This window comes from Cricetulus griseus, chromosome 2 (assembly GCF_003668045.3).
Source record: "Cricetulus griseus strain 17A/GY chromosome 2, alternate assembly CriGri-PICRH-1.0, whole genome shotgun sequence".
Lineage (NCBI taxonomy): Eukaryota > Metazoa > Chordata > Mammalia > Rodentia > Cricetidae > Cricetulus > Cricetulus griseus.
The window spans coordinates 97,132,323-97,140,878 of record NC_048595.1 but is presented as its reverse complement, the minus strand read 5'-3'; positions in this window follow the sequence as shown (position 1 = coordinate 97,140,878).

Genomic DNA, 8,556 nt, shown 5'->3' with positions numbered 1-8,556 from the left:
CATATTTAAGTCAATAGTGAGGTGACCAGTACCCTTATTATTTGTTTTATGTGCATAAGTGTTTTTGTTTGCATGTATGTCTGTGTACCATGTGCATGCCTGGTGCTCAGGGAGGCAGCAGAGGGTGTCAGATCCCCAGGGACTGGAGTTACAGATGGTTCCAAGGTGCCTTGCAGGTGCTAGGAATCAAACCCAAGTCCTCTGTGAGAACAATGGGTGCTCTTAACCTATGGGTTATCTCTCAATACCCCATTATTCTTGTTATAGTTTGAGAAACACCCATAAATATGTAACAATATAAACTGGCCCTTTTAAATTTCTGTTTGTTTATTTTGGAGTTATTTTGCAGACTTATTGAAGCGGATACAAATGGGACTTTTAAGTAACAAATATGGGGAAGGCATATACTTCTTTCTGCATCACATCTGAGAAACATTACCTCCCCTGCACACATGTGTTCAAATCATGTTGGTAATTAACAGATTCTGAGCAGTCTAACAAAAAAGGAGATACCAGGTGTTGTTTTCCACAGTGTTCCCCAAGCCTAAATGAACAAAGGCATCTCTGTCGAAGCAATCTTCCATGTGTTAAGGAATCACCCTGAGGAGGAGAAAATCCTGATCTACAAGCAATCTGGTCTAGGAATATTCTGTACAACATTTTTGTGCTGGAGGCCTCTTCAGGTACCTATGGATGTCTATGGATATCTTCCTGAAATGTATTTATTTATTTTTATGTGCATGAGTCTTTTGCCTATATACATGTCTGTACACCATTTGTGTGCAGTGCCCATGGATGCCAGAAAAGGACAACAGATCTCCTGGAACTAAACAATTTTGAGAAGCGTGTAGAGTCTGGGAATTGAACCTGGAAGAGCAGCCAGTGTTCTTAACTTCTGAGCTGCAGTTAGCTTTATTTTTAATTATACGATATGTATGTATGTCTGGGTATGTGCATGTGAGTGCAGTGCCCATGGAAGCCAGAAGAGGGCACTAGAACCCCTGAAGTTGGAGTTACAGGTATTTTTGAAACACCCAACAACCTAAAAGGTTAAAGTGATAGATTTTATGGTTTGTGTATTTTATCACAACTTTCCAAACTACAATGAGATATATCTCATTAAAATGGTTAAATAGATGGATATCACAGTATATGCCTGTAATCCCAGCACTAGGAAGTGAACTGTGGTCCTCTGCAAGAGTAGCACATTCTTCTCAACTGTTGAGCCATCTCTCTAGCACCCTAAAACAGTGTTTTTAAACACATACAATTTAATAAAAAAGAATGCAAAGGAAGCCAAGTATACTAAAATACAATTTCCAATGTTTTCAAGGAAATACAGTTTCCAGAATTATTTTAAAGTAAATGCAAGTACTTGAAAGAAAGAAGAGAGAAAACAATCTGTAAAGGGATAATAACCAATGAACACATAGTGCATAATTCCTTTGTTTGAAGTATCTAACAAGAGCAAATCTGTAAAGTTGACTAGTGGCCACCTGGGGGGCTGAGGGCAGGTGAGAGATGATAGTGGATAAAGATCATTCATAATTCATTTAATTATGCATTTAAGTTGGTGAATAGTATTATGTGTAAATTATATCTCAGTAAATCTATCTAAAATGGATAGCAAATTTTTCTTAATTTTATTGAAACATTACATGGTTCCTCATTAATTTGTATTTTTTTATTTTGCTTTGCTTCTTTATACTGGGTCTTAATGTGTAGCCCTGGCTGTAGACCAACCTGGCCTCAAATTTACAGAGATCAAGCTCCTCTGCTTCCCAAGTAATGGGATTAAAAGCAAATTCTACCATGCCTAGTTCATTTTTATTTACCTATTAATTGAAAATACATTTAATTGATACTTTCTTAAGTCCCAATTAGATTGAAAAGTATAAATGCAAAACACTAACAGGCTCAATGAATCTAAAAAGATGACTAAAACTACACTATGTATACCATAGTCAACTTGCTCAAAATGAATAATGCAATCTAAAAAAGCAATCAGAAAAAGACACATGTTGTGGAATGTTACTTTAACTATGTAAAGATGTGTTACCTTTGTTTATGTTGTAGAATATTACTTTAACTATGTAAAGGTGTATTACATTTGTTTATGATGCATTTGTATAATTATGTAAAGATGTGTTGCATTTGTTTTATCTTGCCTGCCTAAGGCACCTGATTGGTCTAATAAAAAGCTGAATGGCCAATAGGTAGGCAGAGAAGGGATAGGCGGGGCCATCAGGCAGAGAGAATAAATAGGAGGAATGTAGGCTGAAAGAGAGAGAGAGAGAGAGAGAGAGAGAGAGAGAGAGAGAGAGAGAGAGAACAAAGAAGAAAGAGAGGGAGACACACCTGGGGCCAGACAGACAGACACATAGGACATACAGAATGAAAGAAAGGTAAATAGCCCCAAGGAAAAATGTAGATGAAGAGAAACAGGTAAACATTAAGCTATAAGAGCTAGTGGGACAAGCATAAGATAAGAGCATGCATTCATAACTAAAATAAGTCTCTGTGTCTTGATCCGGGAGCTGGTCAGCTGTCCAAAAAAGCCTGATCCAGACACTGCACATACAGTGGGAAGAAGATGGCAGCAGATTTGTTGCTAGAAGCAATGCAAGACAGAAGACAACAGGCCAAATCCTTTAAGACAGGAGAAGAAATAATGTCAATCCAGAATGTTTCACCCAATGACATTAGCTTCAAATTTAAATCAACAGAGATAGGAGGCACCAGCTGACCCAGGGCTCGGGTAAATGCCAAGACGTGACAGGACTGCTACATTCATGCAGTCACAGCAGCCATGGTTACCTGCACAAGACTGAACCAGACAAAGCCCCACAGAGATGGGGGATCCAGGTCCCACCCCTTACTGAGGAGCTGTTGGCAGTTGAGAGCTGCGGCGGGAGGGAGAATGGTTCTTTTTTTTTTTTTTTTTTGAAAAACTATTTTTTTTTATTATTAATTCAAGTTAGGGAACAGGCTTGTTTCACATGTAATTCCCCTCTCCCTCTCCCTCTCCCTCTCCCTCCCCTTACCCCCATTCCTTCTCCCCCACCTCCAACCTACCCCCCACCCCATCCACCCACCACTCCCCAGGCAGGGTAGGGCCCCCAACCAGGGCTCCACCAAGTCCACCAAATCTTCCTGTACTGGGCCTGGGACCCTCCCCATGTGTTCAGAGACAGAGTGCATCCCTTCAAGTGGGATGGGATCTCGAAGTCCCACACACACACCAGGGCAAAAAGCCAGTCCACCTCTGGAGGCTCCCAGGAGTGCAGGGGCCTCCCCGATGGCATCTATGATCAGGGGGCTGGATTAGTCCCGTACTGGCCTCCCAAAGAGCATCTGTGGTCGACATGCTTTCCCTTTTTCAGGCCAACTGTTTCTGTGGGTTTCTCCAACCTGGTACAGACCCCTTCATTCTTCATTCCTCCCTCTCTTCAACTAGGTTCCAGATTTCAGCTCAGTGTATTTCTGTGGATGTCTGTCTCTGCTTCCATCAGCCACTGGATGAGGACTCTAGGATAGCATAGAGAGTAGTCATCACTCTCATTTTAGGGGAAGGGCTTGGGAGAATGGTTCTTTATTGTGGATGTGTCCACTGGCAGGCTCCTCATGCTCCAGTGGGTGGCCCCACACCCCTGGGCAGCACAACTGGACTTAGTGGGTTATTAAAAAAAGATATGAAGTTGTGAGGGGAGGTATGGGGGAGGGGAGAGGAGAAAAGATAATAGCTGTGACTATATTTCATTGTATACCTATATGAATTTCTCAGGAATAAAGAGAAGCTATAATAAGAATAAAATCAGTGCAATGGGTTACAACTTCACACCACTAAGGTGGATGTTATCCAGGAAATGGAAAACAATAAGTGTTGGCAAGGATCATGGGGACCTGGAATCCTTGCCTTAGTGCTAAGAGTGTGATGTGCCTATCAAAGAGTTAACCGTAAGATTACAACAGGACCCAAAAATTCACTCCGCTACATCCTCAACTGAAAACACCCAATGAAAGCTGGTATCCAGATGCTCATTGCAGCATCTTCACTACAGCCAAAAGGTAGAAATGACCCAATGTCCATCAGCTGAGAGTGCCATGTACCTACAACAGAAGGAATGACCTGATGTCCTTCAGCTGAGGACACCATGTACAAACAACAGAAGAAATGACCCGATGTCCATCAGCTGTGAGTGTCATGTATATACAATACAATCCTATTCATAGAGAGGTAGAGAACTGATGCCACAGCTGAGCATCCTTGATGGTAGTGTGCTGTGTGGAGGAAGCCAGTTTGTGCACTGTGCAACTCAGATTCCATGTACACCACGAATCTCCAGAGGAACAGCCATCTATAGACAAGGAAGAATACCAGATGCCAGGAACAGTTATCCACACACACCGGGAGAATAGCAGACACTAGGAACAGTGACTTCTCAGGTGTTTGGGTTTCCAAGTACAAACATGAAAACATTGTGGAACTACAGAGGTAATGCAATATTGTGCAATATTGTAAATGCACTAGATGTTGCTGAATCCAACAACCTAAAAGGTTAAAGTGATAGATTTTATGGTTTGTATATTTCATCACAACTTTCCAAACTACAATGAGAAATATCTCATTAAAATGGTTAAATAGATGGGTATCACAGTATATGCCTGTAATCCCAGCACCAGGAAGGCTGAGACAGGAGGATTGCAAATTTGTGGCCACCCTGGGCTACAAAATAAGTTTGAGGCTAGCCTGGACTACATGATAAGAACTTGTTTCAAAAAAGAAAGAAAGAGGAAAAAAGAAATACAAAAAGGAAGGTAGTGATGTTTTCTGTCAGCTTAATGGCTGCACAAGAAAATACTGATATTTTAATTAACATATGTGGCCCAACAGCCCCACAGTCAGCACCCCACTGGCCACTCAGGCACCTGGAGGAACTTCTGGTCAGGCTTAAACTGAGTCTCTATCATTCTACTTACCAACAAAGACTTGGAAGTCAGATGCTGGGGTGAAAAACTGCTAGCTCAGAGAAGTTGAGGAACAACCAGCCGACAACCTTCTTTAGCTGACACTCAGCAAGAAGGACTCTTTTCTGCCATCCCAAACCAAAAAGATGGCCACACTCCAAGTCCCTCCCTACTACTTCCTGTGTGTTTCTCTATCCATTTTCTAGACTCCCTCTAACTCTCTATGACTCCTTCCTGTCAACTAGTTGCTGGCTCTTCCTCTTGACCCAAGATTTTATTTAATTAATACAAACTCTGAGTTCACACTCTGAGCAAATATCCTGCAATGAAGAAGGAAGGAAGGAAGGAAGGAAGGAAGGAAGGAAGGAAGGAAGGAAGGAAGGAAATTAAAGGGAAAGAACGGAAAATGGGTCTAACTGACCATTACAAATGCTAAGAAGAATGTGACAACACCAGAACCCTCCCCCTTATATCACTGATAGGAAAGATGCTACAATCACATGGAAAAACAGTTACTGGCTTCCGAAGAAGTGAGTTAACCTAACACATGATTTAGCCATTCCTGCCCTAGGAACCTCACAAAAAAATTAATCCCTTATTCACAAATATTCACAGCAACTTTATTAGAATGCCCAAACCTGTCGACACAGGAATGGATGAATAAATGGTAATATATCCATATGATGGGCAATTTCCCAGAAATATAAAATGAATGAGCTATTGACATGTTCCACAATCTGGACGGCTTTGATCAGACTGAACAAGAAGCCAGACAAAACTGTCTTAAACAGTGAAATAATCCATTTATATAAGTATTTAGGAAAGGAAATTTAAGTCGTGGTGACAAAAGCAGATCATTGGGTCCCATAGTGAGTGGAAAGGGAAAGAAGGGAAGGGAAAGAAGGGGAGGGGAGAGGAGGGAAACGGAGGGGAGGAGAGAGGAGGGGAGGGGAAGGGAGGGGTACTTCAAAGGGACACAGAGCCATAGATGACAATGCATAGCTATAGTTTCAGCATGCTGGAAGTTGGGGCAGGAGGATTGCCATGAGTTGGAGGCCAGCCCAGAAAACATAGCAAAAGCCTACTTGAAAAATAAGGCGAAACACAACAAATTTCTGTAGGCAATGAATATATTCTCTGGCATGATTATGGCAATGGTCTTATCTATGGTAAATATTTTTATAATTTTCTTTAATATTGAGAATTCCATACATGTATATACTTATGATCATATACATGGCATTCCTCCCCTTCAGCTCACTCCCATATCTCCCCCTCACAACACTATGTCTTCTTTTATTTATTTTTTATAAGCCTCTACGTCCAGTCAGTGCTACCTATAAGGGCAAGGATATGGGGCCATCTAATGGAGCATGGTAAACCTACCAGTGACCACACCATCAACAAAATGCTTCTCCCTCATGCAGTAACTATTAACTGCCAGTAGCACCTCAGTGTACTGGGTGTGGCCTGGAGATCTCCATCTATGCAGGAACTTTGGTGGGCTTGATCTTGAGCAGCTCTTATGCAAATAGCAGTAACATGCCATGCCTTGTCCAGGAAGATAGCATTTCTCAACACTCTTCTCCATCCTTTGGGTCTTACATTTTTTCTGCCTCCTCTTTCATGATGTTCCCGAGCCTTGGATGGGCCAAGGGTGGAGGGAGCGAGAGGGCTTGATGCAAGCACTTCTCATAACTTCTCAGTTGTGTATCTCTGCATCGACAACTGCCCACTGCACATACATGCCACGTGTTATCAAATTGTATGATTTACACAAGTGAAGTCTACTGTATTTCACTAATATCTTTATGGAGCTCTTAAAAAACATTTAAAAGTGGATTGATAAAGATGTCTAGGGAAGCCAGGTGTTGGTGGTGCACACCTTTGATCCCAGTACTTGGGAGGCAGAGGCAGGTGACTCTCTATGAATTCAAGGCTAGCCTGGTCTTCAGAACAAGTTCAGGACAGCCAGGGCTACACAGAGAAACCCTGTCTTGAAAAAGGCAAGAAAAAAATGATGTTCTCTCTCTCTCTCTCTCTCTCTCTCTCTCTCTCTCTCTCTCTGTGTGTGTGTGTGTGTGTGTGTGTGTGTGTGTGTCTATGTAAGATGTGTGGATACAAGAAGTTAGTGTCAGGGTGTCTTCCTCAATAGCATCTCCTTTTTTTTTTTTTTAAAGCAGCATCACTCACTGATCTAACAATTTCAGCTAAGCAGTTGCCCCTCCAACCAGTGCTAGGACTCAGGCCAACAAAGCTGGACCCTGGTCTCCCTGGTCCTAGAACAACTGAAGGATTGAGCACCAGCTATTCATGGTCTAAACACCACTTCTAATCAGAGAAAGGGATATGTCAAGTCACATGACCACACTTTGCTCCAAGAGGTATGGAGAATCTGTTCATCATATAATAACCAAAAATAAAGGAGAGCTGGATATGTGTGAACACCACACATCTACCAGCACTACCAATGATATAAAGAAAAGTGTTCACACCAATATATTGTAAAGAAACAAACAGAACGTACTCGGGAATGTGACTCATGCCCAGCCAGGGGATCTACCCCCAAAAGGACGAAAGGGATGCAGGTACAGGTATTCCGAGAAGACCTCTCAGTCCCAGAACAGTCCCTGTACCAAAAGTCAAGACCCAGATAACTGCTGGGTGGCAACACTATTTGATTAAAAGCCTTCCTGCCGCCTGGATATCAGCTCTTTTGTGCTCACTATGCACAAGTCCTTCAAGTCCTTCCCCTACCATCAAGTCCTTCCCCACTTGTTTGTTCACTGTCCTGTACCAAAACCCACGAAGCCCTGCCCGGAGGCAAGGGGTCTACACAGGTGCTATGGGAACACAGAGAGAGAGGAATGGTTTAAAAAGCACTTTGAGCTTGGACCTAGCCACTTCCCTGTCCGTGCCCTCCTCCCCTACCACCCCCTCCCCCCCCCCCGCCCCGCTTTAGCGATACTAATCTGGCTTTCCACCCTGTCAACTCGCAGCATAGTAGCTATGTGGCCACAGGCAAATTCCACCACCTCTCTGAGGCTCAGCTTCCTTGCCTGTAAAATGGGAATAAAGAGGCCTACCACCTGCCAGGGTGATTGTGGGAACAAGAATGAGCTCACGTCTGTGGGAACGCTCGGTACACTGAAAAGTGCTCGGGCCAGGCTATCATCACCATCATCAGCATCACGGCTGTCTTGCAGTGTCTAGAAGGGGAGCCCCAGGGTTGGGGATGGCCCAGAGAAGAGAGGGGCTCCCAGCCCGACCCTCTGACTCTGCGGGAGTTAGAGCATCTCTAATTAACTCCTGCTGGCAGCAGTTTCCTGCAGGACATGTTTGTCTACCACAAAAGCCAGGTGAGGCTTCCAGGGGCCGCCCACTGGCCCTGACACACGGGGGAGGAATGATGACTCACAGCCCTCTAACAGCCTTGCTGACAGGCCTCTTGGCTGGGCCTTGCAGGGGCTGCAAAGGGCTGCCAACAGGGCAGTGGGGCCACTGTCTTCAGAAGCCAAAGAAAGATTAGAAAGAGGAAGGCGAAGAAAAGCAAGGGATGAGGGGAAAGAAAAAACGGTACAAACGGAG